Source organism: Sapajus apella, unplaced genomic scaffold, assembly GCF_009761245.1.
Source record: "Sapajus apella isolate SASKATOON/1434 unplaced genomic scaffold, GSC_monkey_1.0 scaffold44, whole genome shotgun sequence".
Classification (NCBI taxonomy): Eukaryota; Metazoa; Chordata; class Mammalia; order Primates; family Cebidae; genus Sapajus; species Sapajus apella.
The window spans coordinates 4,972,463-4,992,240 of NW_022436984.1; the positions used below are offsets into that span (position 1 = coordinate 4,972,463).

The following is a 19,778-nucleotide window of genomic DNA, read 5'->3' on the forward strand; positions in this document are numbered from 1 at the left end:
CCCTCTTGAGTTTATTTGGATTTTCTCTCTTCTTTACTTAGTTCATCTTGCTAATGGTCTATCAATTTTATTTTGCGTTTCAAAGAATCAGCTATTTGTTTCATTTTTTGTGTGTAATTTTTTGTTTGTTTCAGTTTCATTTAGTTTTGCTCTGATCTTGGTTATTTCCTTTCTTCTGCTGGGTTTGGGTTTGGGTTTGGTTTGCTCTTGTTTCTCTAGTTCCTTGAGGTGTAATCTCAGATTGTCTATTTGTGCTCTTTCAGACTTTCTGAGTCTGAAACTTTTCTCTTAGCACTGCCTTTGCTGTATCCCAGAGGCTTCGATAGCTTGTGTCACTATTATTGTTCAGTTTGAAGAATTTTTAAATTTCCATCTTGATTTCATTGCTGACCCCATGATCATTCAGGAGGAGGTTATTTAATTTCCATGTATTTGCACAGTTTTGAATGTTCCTTTTGGAGTGGACTTACAGTTTTATTTCACTAAGAGAGTACTTGATATAATTTCAACTTTCTTAAATTTATTGAGACATGTTTTGTGGTTTATCATATAGTCTATCTTGAAGAAATTTCCCTGAGCTGGTGAATAGAATGTATAATCAGTGGGTGTTCACTAGAATATTCTGTAAATATTAAGTTCATTTATTCCATGGTATAGTTTAAATCCATTTTGTTGTTGTTGACTTTCTGTCTTGATGACCTGTCTAGTGCTGTCAGTGGAGTGTTGCAGTCCCCCACTATTATGTTGCTGTCTAGCTCATTTCTTAGGTCTAGTGGTAATTGTTTTATAAATTCCAGTGTTAAGTGCATGCATATTTAGGATTGTGATATCTTCCTGTTGAACAATATCACAATCCTAAATATATATCATTTGATAATTACATAATGTCCTTTTATCATTACATAATGTCCTTCTTCGGTTGTTGTTGTTGTTGTTGTTTTTTGACTGCTGTTCCTTTAAAGTTTGTTTTGTCTTATAAGAATAGCTACACCTGCTCACTTTTGGTGTCCATTTGCATGGAATGTCTTTTTCCATCCCTTTACCCTAGGTTTATGTGAGTCCTTGTGTGTTAGGTGAGTATTTTGAAGGCAGCAGATAGTTGATTGAGAATTCTTATCCATTCTGCAATTCTGTATCTTTTAAGTGGAGCATTTAGGCTATTTACATTCAGCATTAGAATTGAGATGTGAGGTACTAATCCATTCATCATGCTATATGTTGCCTGTATACCTTGTTTTTTTAATTGTTCTCTTTTTTTTTTTTTGTATTTTTGTTTTATAGGGCCTGTGTGATTTACTCTTTAAAGAAGTTCTGTTTTGATGTGTTTCTAGGATTTGTTTCAAGATTTAGAGCTCCTTTTAGTAGTTCTTGTAGTGCTGGCTTGGTAGTGGCGAATTCTCTTAGCATTTGTTTGTCTGAAAAAGGCTGTATCTCTCCTTCATTTATGAAGCTTAGTTTTTCTGGATACAAAATTCTTGGCTGATAATTGTTTTGTTTAAGGAGGCTGAAGACAGGGCTCCAATCCCTTCTAGCTTGTAGGCTTTCTGGTGAGAAATCTGCTATTAATCTGATAGATTTTCCTTTATAGTTTACCTTGTGCTTTTGCCTCACAGCTTTTAAGATTCTTTCCTTTGTCTTGACTTTAGATAACCTTTAGATGACAATGTTTCTAGGTGATAATCTTGTTGTAATAGATTTCCCAGGTATTATTTGATCTTCTTGTATTTGGATGTCTAGGTCTCTAGCAAGGCCAAATAAATTTTTCTGTTATTTCCCCAAAAATGTTTTCTAACCTTTTAGATTTCTCTTCTTCCTCAGGAACATCAGTTATTCTTAGGTTTGGTTATTTAACATAATCCCAAACATCTTGGAGGCTTTGTTCATTTTATCTTATTCTTTTTTCTTTGTCTGTGTTGGATTGGGTTAATTTGCAAACGTTGTCTTCAAGGCTCTGAAGTTCTTTCTTCTTGTTTGATTCCATTGCTGAGGCTTTCCAGAATATTTTGCGTTTCTCTAAGTGTGTCCTTTATTTCATGAAGTTGTGATTTTTTTTAAATTTATGCTATCTATTTCACTGAAGATTTTTCTTGTATCATTTTTTAAAATTTCCTTAAATCAGACTTCACCTTTCTCTGGTGCCTTTTTGATTAGCTTAATGACTGATCTTCTAAATTGTCTTTCAGGTAAATCAGGGATTTCTTCTTGGTTTGGATCCATTGCTGGTGAGTTAGTGTGATTTTGTGGGGGCGGTGGGGGGCATGTTAAAGAATTTTGTTTTGTCATATTACCTGAATTGCTTTTCTGGTTCCTTCTCATTTGGGTATGCTATGTCAGAGGGAAGATCCAGGGCTCAAGGCTGCTCTTCAGATTATTTTGTCCCACAGGGTGTTTACTTGATTTAGTACTCTCCCTCTTTTCCTAGGGATGTGGCTTTCTGGGAGCCAAACTGTAGAGATTGTTATCTCTCTTCTGGATCTAGCCACCCAGCAAGTCTACCAGGCTTCAGGCTGGTACTGCAGGTTGTCTGCAGAGTCCTGTGATGTGAATTGTCTTTGGGTCTCTCAGCTGCGGATACCAGCACATGCTCCAGTGGAGGTGGCAGGGACGTGAATTAAACCCTCTGTGAGGGCTATGAGGGCCCATAGTTTTGGTTGTTTAATGCGCTGTTTTTGTGCTGGTTGGCCTTCTGCCAGGAGGTGGTACTTTCAAGAGAGCATCAGCTGTGGTAGTATAGGAAGGATCAGGTGGTGGGTAGGTGGGGCCCTAGAACACCCAAGAGTGCATGCCCTTCATCTTCAGCTACCAGGTTGAATAAGGAAGGACCATCAGGTGGGGGCAGGGTTAGGTATGCCTGAGCTCAGACTCTTCTTGAGTGGGTCATGCTGTGGCTGCTGTGGGGGTTGGGGGTATGGTTCCCAGGTCAATGGAGTTCTGTTCCCAGGAGGATTATAGCTGCCTCTGGTGAGTCATGCAGGTTTTCAGGGAAGTGGGGGAAATCTAGAAGTCACAGGCCTCACCCAGCTCCGACACAACCCAAAAGGCAGGTCTCACTCCCATTGTGCCCCACTCAGCTCCATCAATAGCACCGAGTCTGTTTCCAGGCAGTGGGTGAGCAGGGCTGAGAACTTATCCAGGCTATAAGCCTCCCAGCTGCTAAAGCAAGTGGGGCTTTCATGCATGGATTCTGCACATCAGATTCATGCTCTCCCCTGAGTTCTGGCCAGGAAACTTTGTATTTGGTTAGAAATTTTACAAGGTTCAGCTGGAGATTTCCTTTTCCTTGTGGTCTTTTCCCAGTTCCACACCTCCCCAAGGAGTCCTGTGAGACAAGTCTGAAATAGCTTTTCAGGGGACCCAGAGAGCGCACAGGCTTTCCCCGCTATATTTTGTTCAGCTCTCTATATTGACTCAGCTCCAGGTAAGGTCAGAATGTTCTCCCATAATCTAGACTTTCAGGTTTTCCAGTGAGGTTGTGTGTTTGGGGGCAGATGATCCCCCTTTCCCACTTCCACAGTTTGGGCACTCACAGAATTTGGGCTGACTCCAAGGTTCTGCAGGAGCAATCCACTTCCTTCAGAGAGTCTGTAGGTTATCTCGGCTTTCCTGGTTTATTCCTGAAGTAGTTCTGGAGTGGTTGGTTAACACTGGGGTATAAAACCCTACACCCTTGCCAAAACTCAAGGAAAACATGGGCAGCTCCCTCCATCACCTCCTTTCCTAAGAGAGAATAAGGAAGGGCATGTGGCCCAGAAGAAAAGGGAAGAAAGAGGACCAGGAGGAGAGATGAGACGAGCATGTGCTCAGGATTAAAATCAGGCAAATTCCCCACTCACAAGGGAAAGAATGACATTGTCAAATTGCCTCTAGAAAAAGGACAGAGAGCGAAGGGAAGTTTTTGTTGTTGTTGTTTTGTGTGTGTGTGTGTGTGTGTGTGTGTGTGTGTGTGTGTGTGTGTGTTTCTGAGAAACAGTCTCACTCTGTTGCCAGGCTGGAGTGCAGTGGCATGATCTCAGCTCACTGTAACCTCCGCCTCATGGGATCAAGTGATTCTCCTGCCTCAGCCTCCCAAGTAGCTGGGATTACAGGAGTGCACCACCATGCCCAGCTAAGTTTTGTGTTTTCAGTAGAGACGGGATTTCACCATGTTGGCCAGGATGGTCTCGATCTCTTGGCCTTATGATCTACCTGCCTTGGTATCCCAAAGTGCTGGGATTACAGGCATGAGCCACCACACTCAGCTGAGAGAAGGGAGTTTTAAGTGTTCTTCAGTGTTTCCAAAGGGCCTTCTCCATGACCACTGCTGCTATAACCTTTCCCCTATAACCAGGAGGTCTGGCTACCATGGGCCCCAAATCCCAAGTCCCAGTGGGTAGAAAAGCTGAGACTTCTCTGGTGAGAAGTGAGGTGCTGGGCTTGCATCTCAGTTTCTCAGCACCCTGACCCAGTTACTTCCCTCTTTCCTTCTCCCTCCACTTGTCACACACCCCTGTGTTCTAGGTGTGAACCATTGACAAAGCATTTTTCATGCACCTTGCTTTGGTGGCGATGTGGCCCACATCTACACATAGGCTCCATCTACTGCCAGCACCTAGTGGGATGACTTAAGGTCTAGCGGAAGTCATATGAATAGACTATATGGTTGAGTCATATCATTATCCCTGGCAGGTACAGCAATCAGCCCAGACAGCACTCTGTGTGTTCTTAGTCAGATGAGTGTCTGGATGATATGTGTTATTTGAGAAGAGCACAGAGATTTGAGTAGTTTCGCCTAGATTCAAGCTCTGATTCAGCTACTCACTCACCCAATACATGACGTGAGTGAATTCGTTAATCTCTCTGAGCCTATTTCCTTATCTGGAAAATAGAATTATGCTGACATCTTGGGATCACTGTAAATTAAAGTGGTTAATTAAAAACAAAAGCCTTCGTGAGGTATGAAAGCCTGCAGTCATATGGGATACCATAAAGGCAAAGAAGGTAGTATCTGAAGTTGAAGAGCCCTGCACTTAGGTCCCAGCTACACTGATCACTAGTGTGGGGACCTTGAACAGATGCTGACACTTTTATTTTTAATATAGACTTTTTATTTTTGAGACAGGTTCTCATTCTGTCACCCAGACTGGAGTGCAGTGACGTGAACATGGCTCACTGCAGCTTTGACCTCTTGGGATCAAGCAGTTCTCCTACCTTACCCTCCTGCGAAGCTGGGACCACAGGCATGTGCCACTACACCTGGTTAACCTTTCAATTTTGTAGAGACAGGATCTTGCTGTGTTGCCCAGGCCAGTCTTAAACTCCTGGGCTCAAGCAATCCTCCAGCCTCAGCTCCACAAAGTGCTGGGATTACAGGCCTGAGTCACTGTGCCCAGCTAGACTTTAATTTTTAGAGCAGTATTAGGTTCACAAAAAAATTGGGTTAGAAGTACAGAGGTTTCCCATACACTACCCCCAGCCCCAGCTTCCTCCACTGTCAACATCCCACACTGAAGTGGTGCATTAATTACAATTGATGAACCTACACTGACCCGTCATTATCATCCAAAGTTCATACTTTGCATTAGAGTTCACTCCTGGTGTACATTCTACAGGTTTAGACAAATGTGTAAGGATATGCACCCACCATTATAGTATAATGCTGAGTAGCTCCAGTGCCCTAAAAATCCTCTGCTCTTCACCTGTTCATCCTTTGCTGCCCCCAGACCTCTGACAACCACTGATTCTTCTACTGTCTCCATAGTTTTGCCTTTTTCATAATGCCATGTAGTCGGAATCATACAGTATGTAGCCTTTTCAGATTGGCTCTTTCACTTAGCAACATGCATTTCAGCTTCCTCCATGTTTTTTCATGGTTTGATAGCTCATTTTCTTTTTTTTTTTTTTTTTTTTCCATTTATTTATTTTATTGCATTTTACATTTTGGGGTACATGTGAAGAACATGCAAAATTGTTGCATAGGAACACACGTGGCAGTGTGATTTGCTGCCTTCCTCCCCATCACCTACATCTGGCATTTCTCCCCTTGCTATCTCTCCCCAGCTTCCCACCCCCCACCCTCCCTCCCCTATTTCCCCCCAACTGACCCCAGTGTGTAGTGCTCCCCTCCCTGTGTCCATGTGTTCTCATTGTTCAACACCCGCCTATGAGTGAGAACATGCGGTGTTTGATCTTCTGCTCTTCTGTCAGTTTGCTGAGAATGATGGTTTCCAGGTTCATCCATGTCCCTACAAAGGACCCAAACTCATCGTTTCTGATGGCTGCATAATATTCCATGGTGTATATGTGCCACATTTTCCCTATCCAGTCTATCGTCGATGGGCATTTGGGTTGGTTCCAGGTCTTTGCTATTGTAAACAGTGATAGCTCATTTTCTTTTAGTCATGAATAAAACTCCATTGTCTGGATGTACCAGTTTATCCATTCACCTACTGTGGGACGTCTTGGTTGCTTCCACGTTTTGGCAATTACAAATACAGCTGCTGTAAACAATCACGTGCAGGTTTTCGCATGGACATAAGTCCTCAACTCGGTTGGGCAAATACCAAAGAGCATGATCGCTGGATCATATTCACTTTTCTGAGCCTCATTTTCTTCATTGGTAAAGTGGAAATAACAATAATCCCATAGGGTTATTGTGAAGTTTAATTGAGATAATGCACATGAAACCCTTAGCAATGCACCCAGCACATAGGCAGTCCTCAATTAATGGTAGCCATCCTTGTTATCCTATTCAAGAGTAATGACAATACAAACGTGAGAGATGTAAATTCAAGTACTGACCAAGGGATATGACATATGGAAGCGTCATAGTCACGCATCATCTGTCCATACTCCAACAAGGCACAGGGCAACAAGAAATACTAGAAGACAGTTGGGGCACCATTGCTGTCATTGAGGTGAGATCTGGTCATCTCCTAGGGCCTATGACCCTGAGTCCTATAGTCCTGAGCAGCCTGAGCCAGGGTAGGGGAGGTGGAGATAAACCCATTGTCCCACAGTGAAGTTTGTCACAGGCTTAGCACTGTATCCTCCCACTGTGCATTCCTCTCCTCCCCAAGCCTGCTCCTCCGGCAGCTCCCAGCTCCCCTCCTCCTTTTGACTCATCTGAGCCAAGCCCTGCCCATAACTAGAAGCTCAGAGGTGAGGAAAACAAAGTTTTTCCTCTCTTCACTTACTTCCTGTGAACTTGCTTCATTGTTCCCAGAATTACTAGGTCACCAGGAGGCTTTAGTACCTTGTTTTTTTTTTCCTTCTTCTTCCTTATGCTTCTCTGGAGACCACAAGGGTCACCTGGGGTCCAGCCTTGTGTGGCAAAGGTATGCTGATGGGATTTCTCTGGAATCCATTTCTGTGGTGTTTCTTGAGTGAGGGGATGGACTGAATGGTCTGGGTGGTGTGTGGCTTTCAGAAAGCAATGCATTCTTTTCTGCAGAAGGAGCTAAAGACACATTCTCTGAGCTTCCAGTGACAGGCCATGTTCGCTGGAAATAATGATGGTGTTTCATTTGTTTCTGTCTTAGCCTTTCTTTTTCAGGTTGCTGTGGAATTGCTAAATGGTCTAAGAATCAGGCCTGAGCCTTCCAGAAGCCTTTCCTTAGACAGACACTGCTAGCAATGCTTTAGTTTAGCCTCTGACAAGTGTGCCTCATTACTCCATTTATGTGCCCTTGGCCTCTGCTCCCATCCTCCTCTCTTGGACAAAAGCTTGGGGAGGAGTGAGAGCTGCTTTGCCCTTTACCCTTGGAGCAGGGCCTTTCTCTCAGGATGCAAAGCTCCCGGGAAGCAGGCATTTCTGCCCATGACACTTCTGATGTGTTGGGTGGAAAGCTGCCGTCCGAGAGCCTGGTGTAGGCACCACTCCAGCAACATCAGCTGAGTGTCCCCCAGAATGTCACCTCTACAGTGAGGGTGTTGAACCTGATGACCTCTTGATCTCTTCTAGATCCATTTTTAAACATTTCTCCAAGTCACTTTAGCATTGTCCAGTAGAGGTTTCTATGATGATGGGAATGTTTAGTAAAAGTGATCCTGTCCAATCAATAATGGCAGCCACTGGCCACATGTCACCTTTGAGCACTTGAAATGTGGATGGTACAGTAGCAACATGTTTATTTCATTTAATTTTAATTCATTTAAATTTCAGGAGCCGCAAGGGGCTAAAGGCTACCATTTTAGACAACACAGGCCTAGGCTACTGGATTCTGCATGTTTAAAACTGTATGTTCTGCTGATATCTAAATTTATAGCACACATCCACCCATGTATCTTCATTTCCAGTTTCCACCCTAAGCTGAGCCACCACCATCTCTTTCCTAGGAAATGATAATATTTACCCCTTTGTTTCCTTTCTCTAACTTTAGCTCCCTCTGATCGTTTTACTATAGGGCAAAGTGATCTTAAAACAAAAATTGACCAAGTTACTCTTCTCAAAATCCTTCAACAACTTCCTCACTGCAGTAAAACTGAAAACCCCTCATGAGGCCTAAAAGGGCTTGCACACTCTGAGACTTGTTCCCTCAAGTATCTGCATAGTCTGAAGCCCCGTTCTCTCAAGTGACTGCACACTCTGAGCCCTGTTCCCTTCAGACCTCACCCTGTCTCAGTCTCCCTGCTGTACCCACCACGCAATAGGCATCTGGAAGCCACCAAAGCCTTTTTCAGTTCAGGTCCTTTGCCTAAACTTTTTATTTGTTCTAGAGCTGTGCTGTCCAATAGAGTGGCCACTAGCCACATGTGATTTTTAAGAAATATATATTTTTTATTAATTAAAATTAAGTAAAATTTAAGCTTTATGTGTCAGTCACACTAGACACATTTTAAATGCTTGCCAATCACATGTGGCTGACAGTTACTATATTGGACAGCACAACACAGAACATTTCCATTACCACCAAAAGTTCTTTTGGACAGCACAGTTCTGGGACATTTTTCCCCACACTTAAGCTCAGCTAATTCCTACCCATCCTTCAAGTCTCACATTCCATAGAGGGCTTTTCTGACCCTCCAGTTTAAATTAAGGGTCCCGCTTCATTTCTCACAGAACCTGCAATTTTCCCTTTCAGTTTTTACAACTATTTGCAAAGTTATAGGTACGTGCCTGACCGTTTAATATTCATATTTCCACTTAAGATCTAAGGCAGAGTCTCTTTTGTTCACCTGTCTATCCTCAGCCCCTGTCTCAGTGCCTGGCACTTAGCAGGAGCTCATTTATGTTGAGTGAATGAATGAAATAATGAATACATGTATAGATGGGTATATGACTGCATGTAGTTTACTTGCCTTAAGCAGCACAAAATAAGAGTGATCCCTTAGGGACCACATAGTCCTGAAATAAAATCCTGACTTCCATTCTCTTTCTAACCTTTGGGAGCTACTGTCTCCTCACATGTAAAAAGGGAATGTTATTGCCCTCTTAGAGTGCTGTGCTGAGGAGTGAATGGGCGAACACAGGCAAAGCCCTCGGGATATAGTAATAGGTGTCAGCTGCACGTGCCTTTCTTCCCCTTTATCCCCTCTGCCATGTCCTTCCATCCTTCTCCATGTTTCCCTCCCTTTCATGCTGCATCTCTGGCCTGGCCTCTGAGTCTCTCATGCCTCAGGCCCATCCCTCTCTAAGAGGTCTTTAGTTCCTGCCAAGCTGTCACAACCCAAAGATTAAACTAAAAATTTCTCCAACGTAGAGCACCCTCTATGTTTGGGCATTCTTCACTACCTTCCCTGTATGTGACTATAAACCAGCTTGACCTGCCTTCTCACCCAGAACTTACAAAGGCAGACTCCAGTCCTGGAAATGCTCTCAGAATAGCAGGTGCTCTTAACACCTGGCAGAGAGTGGCCCCATTCTCCTTGGGCATTTTCCATCAATTTGTATCTGTGGACCACATGCATCAGAATCCCCTCCAGGGCTTATTTAAAATGCAGATTTGTGGGTCTCACTCTAGACTTATTTAACCAGAATCTCTGCAAGGGGGGCCCTGAAGCTGCATTTTCAATAACCAGCTCAGGTGATTCAGAGCTCCTGTTAAGGCTTCTCAGGGTTTAACATTTAACGCTGTGGAACACTGGGAGGACGCTTCTGATAAGCCACTCACTGATCCTCCTTTAATGTGTATATAATTTCATTTTTACATCAAAAAAGCATTTACCAAACACCTACCTAGTGAATTATTGAGTTTATTACTATTATTTGGAACTCATAAACTCACATGATGAATTCTGTCAGCTTTAAAGGGGATGCCAGCCTACTCTTCTGCCCAGAGGTACCTGCAAAACCAAACCATCCTGCAGATTTCCATGGGGCTAGTGTCCACAAAAGTTGCTGGAAGTCCCCACTGGAAGTTGTTTAGAAAAACTCAGGGTAATCAGAGGACCATCACTGTTGTCTTGAATGGGTCATGATTTTAAAGTGCTGTTTTGTTCCTTAATGATAATTTATATTTGGTTCATCACTATCGATTTGTTTTCTATGGGTTATATGGCTCACCCTACAATATGTAGGCATACAGGTTGGCATCAATACAAACCGTGGCCTACATGTTCCCAATAACTAGAACTTAAGGCATGCAGCTTGCTGTTCAAATATAAATAACCTCAAAGCTAAAGCAGATGCGTGTATATGTAATCCCTCCAAAATCTGTGTGAGATTGATATTTCATCATAGGAAGCATGTTCTTTTCCGACATGAAGTTGTAAAGGCAGTGGGTAGGATAGTGGTGCCGGCAGAGACATTGAAGTAGCCCTGAGCCAGGCTCTGAGCAGAGCTATTGTCATTTCCCCTTTTTTTTTGCTTTTGGAAGAAAAGAATATCTTCCCTTGGTACGCTAGGCCCACCTCCTTCAGACAGAATTGCTCATTCCTCTGCCCCTGCCTCACCCCCTTCCAGAGTTCTCTCCACTTAACTCCACCCTCATCCACCCTGGGAGGGGACAGCCCAGCTGCACTGAGTTGAGGTTTTTCTGACCTTCAGAAATACGCAGTTAGCAGCATCCCCAGCGCCCAGCTTCTTTCTGCTCTCCCCTGGGGCCCCTTGACTCACCACCAACCCACGGGAGAAACTAAAGACCATAGCAGCCCAGTGCCAGCAGCACCTACCTGGAAAAGTTCCTGGAGGTTCAAAAATGGCTCCTGTATGTTGACTCCCTGTCTCATTTCAGGTGCCATGCTGGACTTTTATAACCCACACCACAGCGCAAGCCAGCAATGTGGGGCTTCATGCACGTGGGGGGCTGCAGGTTAGGGCAGTGTGGTGGCCACCCCCACCAAACTGAGCCTGCTCCCAGGAACTGCTCCCTTCACCGTCCCATGCCGGAGGGCAGTGCCCAGCCAGCTCCTCTCTGTGCCTCTTTTTTGTTTGTTTTGGTTTTTATTCCACCCAATCCCATTTATACTAACATGGACAAAAACAGCAAGAAGTTGCTGGTTTGCAACTAGGACATATTTAGTTTTAAAAACTATCGAGGATTATTTACACATAGTGAAATGCATAGCTCTTAAGTCAACCATTCAATGAGCTCTCGGGTGCAGCTGGGCCAGGTTAATGACAAAGCAGTACACAGGGGTTCAGCTAGGAGGCTGGGATGAAGACACGAGGAAAGGGGCCACTCACCCTCACAGCTGTACCACCCCAAGTTCCCCTTCGCTTTCCCGCTGAGGGACTGCTGACATCCTGTTTAACATGACTGTCAAAACAACTCTTGTTATGCTGTCTCAGCCATGTTTATGATAGTAAAACAACTTGGGAGCAAGCCAAAGTTTCATTAAATAAAGTACAGTGCCACTCATATAATAGAAAATGCCATTGAGAAAGAACATGAATAGACATGGAAAACTGTCTATTAAAGGCACCTTGCAAAACACCAGTATTAACAGTTGTTCTCAGTGTCTGAATTACGGGCGATTATTATATTCTTCCTCTGATTTGCAAGTACTTTGTGCAACAAATATGTAATGGTAAATAAACTGTATTTGTTGAAGGTGGTTGGCTCTACATTGTCATATCTGGAGGAACAGGGTGTACACAGGAAGTGCAGAAACGCTACAAGAGCAATCTCCCTGGCAGAACTGAGGTGAGCAGCAGGGAATTCCTACATGCCCTAGGGCAGGAATCTGTGGCTGCCTTTCTCTGGTTCAGAAGGTCTTACACTGTGCAAGAGCTTGCACACATATCTTACCATTTGGAGGAAACTGGCTGGTTGGCACCCCAGGGAAGGCTGGCTGTTCTCACTGCCCCTTCCATGTGGTTCACTGCCTTCATGGTTTTGTTCTTCCCACTCCCTCTTGCTGAAGATCCCTTTGGCATGGCTCCTTGGATGTAAAGTCTACTCATCCTTGGGAGGTAGGATAATGGCCCCTCCAAGTTGCCCTAATCCCTGCATCTTATAAATATATCACGTTGCATTGCAAAAGAGACTGTAGATGTTGGCAGATGTAATTAAGGTTACAGAATTTAAAATAGCCAGAGTACAGCCTGGCATGGTGGCTCATGCCTGTAATCCTGGCACTTTGGGAGGCCAGGCAGGCGGATCATTTGAGGTCAGGAGTTCAAGACCAGCCCGGACAACATGGTGAAATGCTGTCTCTACTGAAAATACAAAAATTAGCCAGGCGTGGTGGTGCACACCTGTAATCCCAGCTACTTGGGAGGCTGAGGCACGAGAATTGTTTGAATCCAGGAGATGAAGGTTACAGTGAGCTGAGATTGTGCCACTGCACTCCAGCCTGGGTGACAGAGCGACACTCTGTCTCAAAAAAAAAAAAAAAAAAAAAAAGCCAGTATAGCCCAGATCATTCAAGCACACCCAATCTAATCACATGAGCCCTTAAAAGCACGAACTTTCTCCAGCTGGAGTCAGAAGAGAAGTGGCAGAAATCAATAGAAAGATTGGAAGCATGAGAGGGGCTTGGTCCCCATTGCTGAAGGCTACATGGAAAGCATGAGGAGAAGGTGGGCAGCCGAGCTAACAGCCCGCAAGGAAGTGGGGATCTTAGACCTACAACTGTAAGGAACTGAATCCGGCCAACAACGTCGATGAGCTTAGAAGCAGATTCATCCCCAGAATCTCCCAAAAGGAACACAGCCCTGCCAAAACCTTAATTTTGACCTGGTGAATCTCTAAGCAGAGGACCGAGTAGAGCCACATGGACCCACACTTCTGACCTACAGAATTGTGGAATCATAAACACAGGTGTGATGTTAATCCATTAAATTTGTGGTAATTTGTTATGGCGGCAGTGGAAAACAATACATCATCCTTCAGAACCAATGCAAATGCCACTTCCATGAAACCTCCTCCAGTTCCTCCCTCCAAATACGTGAGCGTTCCTTTCTCTGAACTCTCCAACCACTCCACCCCAAGGCTTTTCAGCCCCACCAGGGTCCAGCTGGTCTTAGGGTTATTTGTGTACATGTTGTATTTCTCCTGCCAGATAGACTGTGAGCTACTTGGGGCAGTATCTTAGGCTGGTTCATCTTTATTTTTCCTTTAGGGCATAGCACGGCACTTCATATGTAACCAGAGCTAAATTTTTCTTGGAAGGATGTCTTTCTACCTGGATGTTTGTCTATCGTTTAATAAAATGAATCTCTGTGGCAATTAAAAACTAAAACAGGGACCCCAGATATAGAAAAGAATAACTGCTGATGGATACTGACAGCATAAGAAAAACTAGAATGTGCGAAAGTAGGACATCTAAATCTTTTTGATGCTTGGAATCTGACTGCTCTGACAGTTGGTCCTAAGATGTACATTAATACAAAAAATAAATAGGATTACAAGAAGGAGTCTAAAAAATAACTCCTTAAAAGATTCAACTTCTGGCAACTTGGAGGTTTCAGGAAATGAATGTTCCTCTTCTGCTTCAAATAGATAGAGATGTGGTAGAAACTGTAATATAATTTTTTAACACCCAGCTGAGCTCAAAAGAAAGAAAAGGAAACTCAGGTTCCAGAGAAGAGAAAACTCAAAATCATGCTGTCAAGAGCAACAGCTGAGCAGCCCAGTGGGCCTTGAACCAGGACATCAATCCTCATGGCTTGGCTTAGGGATTTAACACCCACAAGTAAAGAGGAGGTGTTATCAGGCTAATGGAGGTAGAAAGCTGAATTCCTATATAAAATAGTACCTATGGCATGATAAGAAACTTATATTCAGTCTTCATCCCTGGCTCCTGATAGAGAGTTCCTAAATCACTTAGAACTTCCTAGGTGATAGGAGTATCTTTTGTTCTTATGAGGTGACTCTTGGTGGGCTTCTAGACAGCTTCAGAATGGGGCTGGTTACCAAAAGGACCAAGCCTTGATGAGAAGCCTAGAACTTTCAGCATCAATCTATCCTCCAACACCATCCCATCCTCCCCAGGAAGGAAGAGGGGCTGGAGATTGAGTTAATAATAGAGCATGCCTATGTGATGCAACCTCCATAAAAAAAAAAAAAAAACCTCTAAACGATGGGGTTCAGGGAGGTTCCGGGTTGAACTCATTCATGTGCCAGGCAATGGAGGCACCTCAACTCCATGGAATAGAAGCTCCTGCACTTAGAACCTTTCAGGTCTTTCCCTATGTGCCTCTTCATCTGGTTGCTCATTTGCAACCTTTACATTAAGCTGGTAAATGTAAGTAAAGTGCGTTCCTGAGTTCTGTGAGCTGTTCTGGCAAATTACCAAACATGAAGAGAAATTCATGGGTACCCCTATTTATAGCCAGTTGACTGTAGTACAGGAGGCCTGGCACTGAAGCAGGGGCAGTCTTATGAGGCTGAGGCATTAGGCTGTGAGGTTTGTGCTAACTCCAGGTAGCTAGTGTCAGAATTGATCTGAATTGTTGGATGCTCTGGTGTCCAGGGAATCAGAGAACTGGTTGTAGTGTTGGAAAGTACCGTAGAATACTCAGGAAGAAGGGAGAGAAAAAAACTGTTCATTAGCCTATGGAAGCAGCCAGAAAGCATTGTATCTACTCAGAGTTCTTGGGAAAAAAAGAAGACAAAAAGTTTATATGAAAAATCAAAACTCCAGGTGTGGGGTCTGTACTTACCCAGCACACATGGTAGAAGCTCGCCTATAAACTGATAAAAAGGCAGTGAAAGCACAGAAGCCACATTTGCTCTATAGGGAATAGTTCCCTAACCCACGGAGCACAAGTTCCCTGCAGGAAACAGAACACCCATTGAGAATAAGTTTATAATGAAAAAAACATGAACTATGCAAAGAAATATTCCACATTGAAGGAAATAATTAGACTATGAGAACCTGTAAAATCTGAGAAAAATAAATTGTGCTTAAAATGTTGGAAAGCAATTTTGCAAAGTTCTTACTACATCGCAAGCATTGTTCTAGGCATTTCACTTGCATTAAAGAGATAGAAGGAGCAGAACATAATGATAAAATATAATAAATAGAAAAGGAAATAGTGTTGCTCATCGCATACTAAACACTACCACAATTCCCCATGCACTGGCACTTGGAAGAGACACATGACTTTATCTGGCCAGTGATCTTCGGCAGGTGGTGCTAGGTGTTAATTCCAAGCTTGGCCATAGGATAGCTAATGTGACATCTTCCAGATGTCCTTTTCCCTGTCACAGACCCCTAGTAAGCCTTATATTCCAGTTAGTTCAACTGCTAGATGATGGAACCCCTGTCGTCTTTGGTCTCTGAGTGACCATGTGAAACAGACCTCACCAAAATCCACTGGGTACAAAGGAGTGAGAAATAAACTATTGTTGTATTAGATCATGGAGATTTGAAGATCTGCCTTTACAAGAATAACAACAATGACTAATCAGAGTGTTAAAACAAGGTGAAATGAAAACACTGGATTATAACCACATGGAGAAAGAGAGGGGAAAATCATTTAATGCATTCTAAGCTTCTCAGCCTCTCACACCGTTTGGTAAGAACATAGAAATGTTAATTGAACACAGGCTTTGCTGAATCAAGTGTGCATGCTAAAAATATAGAGATTATCTCTGAAAGAACAGAAATAGGGTGTAGAACCATCAAACTATTATAAAGAATGGAGTGGGGAGAATGGTGGAGCAGGAGAAGAGCGGGGGGACAGGGATGTTTGATTAAGCCAATGGCAGACAATGAGAAAAAAAGAAAGACAGAACATAGTCAGTAGTGATACACCAAATGAGACAATAGAAATAAGTCAAAGTACATAATTAATCACAATTAATGTAAACACCATTGTTTTGCCAGTTAAAAGAGAAATATCCTTCGACTGCGTTTAAACACACACACCCATCATACATGCTATTCATAAGAGACCAAATCACACACAAACGGCGTGTACTATTTATAAGAGACTTGATAAAACATGACACAAACAGTTGAAAATAAAGAAATGGAGAAGGGATGCTCAGAAACCCAGGTGTGGACTATGTGCTTTGGAGGAAAACTCTCATGCACTGCAGAAAGAAGCATGTTCAAAAGTGTTGGCTACAACATTGTTCATCAAAAGGGAAGACGAGAAACAGCATAAACATCCAGTAGAAAGGGAATAAAAACTTAATGTTGGCATACACGTGTAATAAAGCACCACGTAACAGGTAAATGGCTACGTCAGACCAAATGGGCCACGATGAATAAATATTAGAAGCATAATATTGAACAGAAAAAAGCAGTTGCAGAGGGCTATCAAAATATGGTATTATGAATGTAGGTTCTTTCTAAAGGAAACTTTTTATTGAAGAATGATATACATACATACATAAAATGTACAAACATAATGTACAGTTTAATGAATTCTTAAAAAGTGACATGGCCTGGTAACCTGCACTTAGATAAATAGCACGTGACCAAGACCACCAGAGGCTCTCCCCCAGTGCTACTTCCCTCTAAAGGGATCAGACTTCTAATCCTAGAGGTTGGTTTTGCCTGTTTTTGAAATGTATGTATACGTGATCCTCCAGTGTGAACTCTTTGTGTCTGGGTTTTTGGTTTTGGTTTTGTTTTAAGATGGATCTCCCTCTGTCTGTCACCCAGGCCCAGGCTAGAGTGAAGTGACATGAGCATGGCTCACTACAGCTTCTACCTCCTGGGCTCAAGCAATCTTCCCACTTCAGCCTCCCAAGTAATTGTGACCACAAGTGTGAGACACCATGCCTGGCTAATTTAAAAAAATAAAAAAATGGTTTTTAGCCAGGTGTGGTGGCTCACACCTATAATCCCACTACTTTGAAAGGCCAAGGCCAGGGGTTCAACACCAGCCCCGCAACATGGCAAAACTCTGTCTCTACTAAAAATACAAAAATTAGCCAGTCTTGGTGGCACACACCTGTAATTCCAGCTACTGGGGAGGCTGAGGCATGAGAATCGCTTAAACCCAGGAGGCAGGGGTTGCAGTTAGCTGAGGTCTTGCCATTGCACTTCCACCTGGGCAACAGACTGAGACCTTGTCTCAAAATAATACTAATAATATATAAAAATAATCATATTTCTAGAAATGGGGTCGCTCTCTATTGGCCAGTCTGGTCTCAAACTCCTGGGGTTAAGCAATCCTCTCACATCAGCCTCCCAAAGTGCTATTGCTGCAGGTGTAAGCCCCTATGCCCAGCTATATCTGACTTCTTTAATTCCATATTATGTTTGTGAGATGCATCCTTAAGGAAGTATGAAGCTGTATTTTATTTATTTTCTTTGGTATGCTGATATTCTATTGTATGCTGCAATTAATTTATGAACTCCATGGGTGATCTACATTTGGGAATTTTGTTGTTTGGGGCTATTACAAGCAGTGTTTCTATGATCAGTTTGGACTTTTCTCCTGGTGCATGTGGGCAAGAATTTCTTTTGGGTATACACTCAGTGATTGCTGGGTTAGAAGGTATGCATACTTTCAGCTTTAGTAGAGACTCAGTCTTTCAAATTGGGCATACCATTTTACTACCTTAGCAGTGTGTAAGAGTTCCAGTTCCATCACATCTTATTCACACTTGATATTTTTAGTCTTTTTAATGTTAGTCATTGTGGTGGTTAATGGGTATGAATTTTAAAACACACACACTGTGCACTCCTTGGATATGTACACATGCATTAAAAATATAAGAACATGAATGGGGACGTTTTACCTCAAACTAAGGACAATGATTACTTCAAGGCAGAAGGAAAGATCTCAGATTGGGGGCATAAAATGGGAGGCTTCAACTGTACTTATAACATGAATCTTTTAACATGGGAAAAAAGGTAGGCAAACAAACATTTTTTAAGAACCAGGTAGGAAGTATACATGTGGATTTTATATTTCTCTATATTACTTACATTTGATCCATCCAGAAATCTTTGTTTTTATTTAAGAAAAAAGTTTTTAAAGACAAAAAATAGACTCTCCATAAGGAAGAAACAGATTCACAAGTGTCTCTTCGTTGTAAACACATTTGAAACATGACTAACAAACCAGATAGTCCACTCCTAGGTATAATTTTCCCAATACACAGAAAGATTTTAAGGAACTATAGTTCAAATAAAACACATAATTATGTGGTCTGATAAGGGATTAGAAGCAAATATCAAAGTTAAGTATCATCATTTATAATTCTTTTGCAGGGAGGTTAATTCACTATGCTGGAATGGATATCATATGAGTGTTCATTTAGAAATAAGAATTTCGTGGTGTATTCTTGCACTAGGAAATTTCTACTTTGTAGTGAGATTGCTATCACACACTTACTACAAAAGACTGATGTTATCGTAATGAAAAACAAGATCAGCAGAAAGGATAGCTCAGGATTCTCGGTTTTTAATTCAGCCACAGCCGCCTCCAGAATCCTCAGTTACCTCCTCCGCACCATCCAGGTGGTATCATGGTAACCTGCACTTAGATAAACAGAGCTTTCTCCACCTCAGTTCTACTGACATTTTGGGCTGAATAATTCATTTTTGCAGTGGGCTGCCCTGTGCAACCTAAGATGTTTCACAGCCTCCCTGCACTCTAGCTGCCTGATTCCAGGATCCACCACCCCTCCCTGGGTTGTGGCAACCAAAGAGGTTTCCAGATATTGAACGATCCCTAAAGGCAAAATCATCCCCAGTTGAGGACCGCTGGGCTATTCCCCCTTGGGATTGCCCCTTCCAGCTCTAAAATGTTATGCTTTAGTTGTATCATTTGAGCAATACACATAGTTTTCTCAGAGCTTTGAAGAGCCAACAATGGCCAGGCAGACAGCTCAGGTCACGTGTGTGGCTACTCAATTGCTATTTCAAGAAAAGAGAAGCATTCAATGGAGCAATAGAGGAAATTTACAATGCTTTGGCCAGGGGATTATTTTATCTGTTGTAAGAATGGGACAAGTGGCTATGGAAAATGATTGAGGCTCAGGAGAAACTGAAGGTGTTGTCAAGGTCAACCAAGCACACACACTTGACCTCACTACACTGGGTCTCAGCTCCCAATAGATTGGGAATTCCCGGCCACATATTACATTACAGCAGAGTGAGGATTCCCAGTTATACAACACCCAGAAATTAGGGAGGCAAGAATATGATGTGTTTGTAAATTATGCAAGTAGAAAATGCTATCTATCCTGTCATAGGGTGGTTCCCATGAAGCGAAGCCTTAAAAGGTGGCATAAACTCCCAGGTGAGGGGGCTTCTGTTTTAGTTGAAGGTGATTCTCAACATAATAAGCAGATGTGTAATGTCAGCAGCCAACATTTAGAGGAACTAGTCACTCCTAGCCAAAGAAAAGGATTTGCAATAGTGTCTACTACAAGTACACGGTATAAACATGTTTGGATGCTAAATTTACAAAATATTTATTGTACATAGGCTTAGAGAATCTTGGA

General features: G+C 42.7%; 1 long non-coding RNA gene across 1 annotated transcript; it reads left to right on the forward strand.

Moving 5' to 3' along the window:
• The first annotated feature begins 970 nt into the window (after positions 1 to 970).
• On the forward strand, positions 971 to 6,872 carry LOC116524306. The gene is made up of 3 exons (XR_004257268.1): positions 971 to 1,077; positions 3,965 to 3,969; positions 6,862 to 6,872. It is a non-coding gene; the product is annotated as an uncharacterized LOC116524306 (long non-coding RNA).
• Positions 6,873 to 19,778: the final 12,906 nt, after the last annotated feature.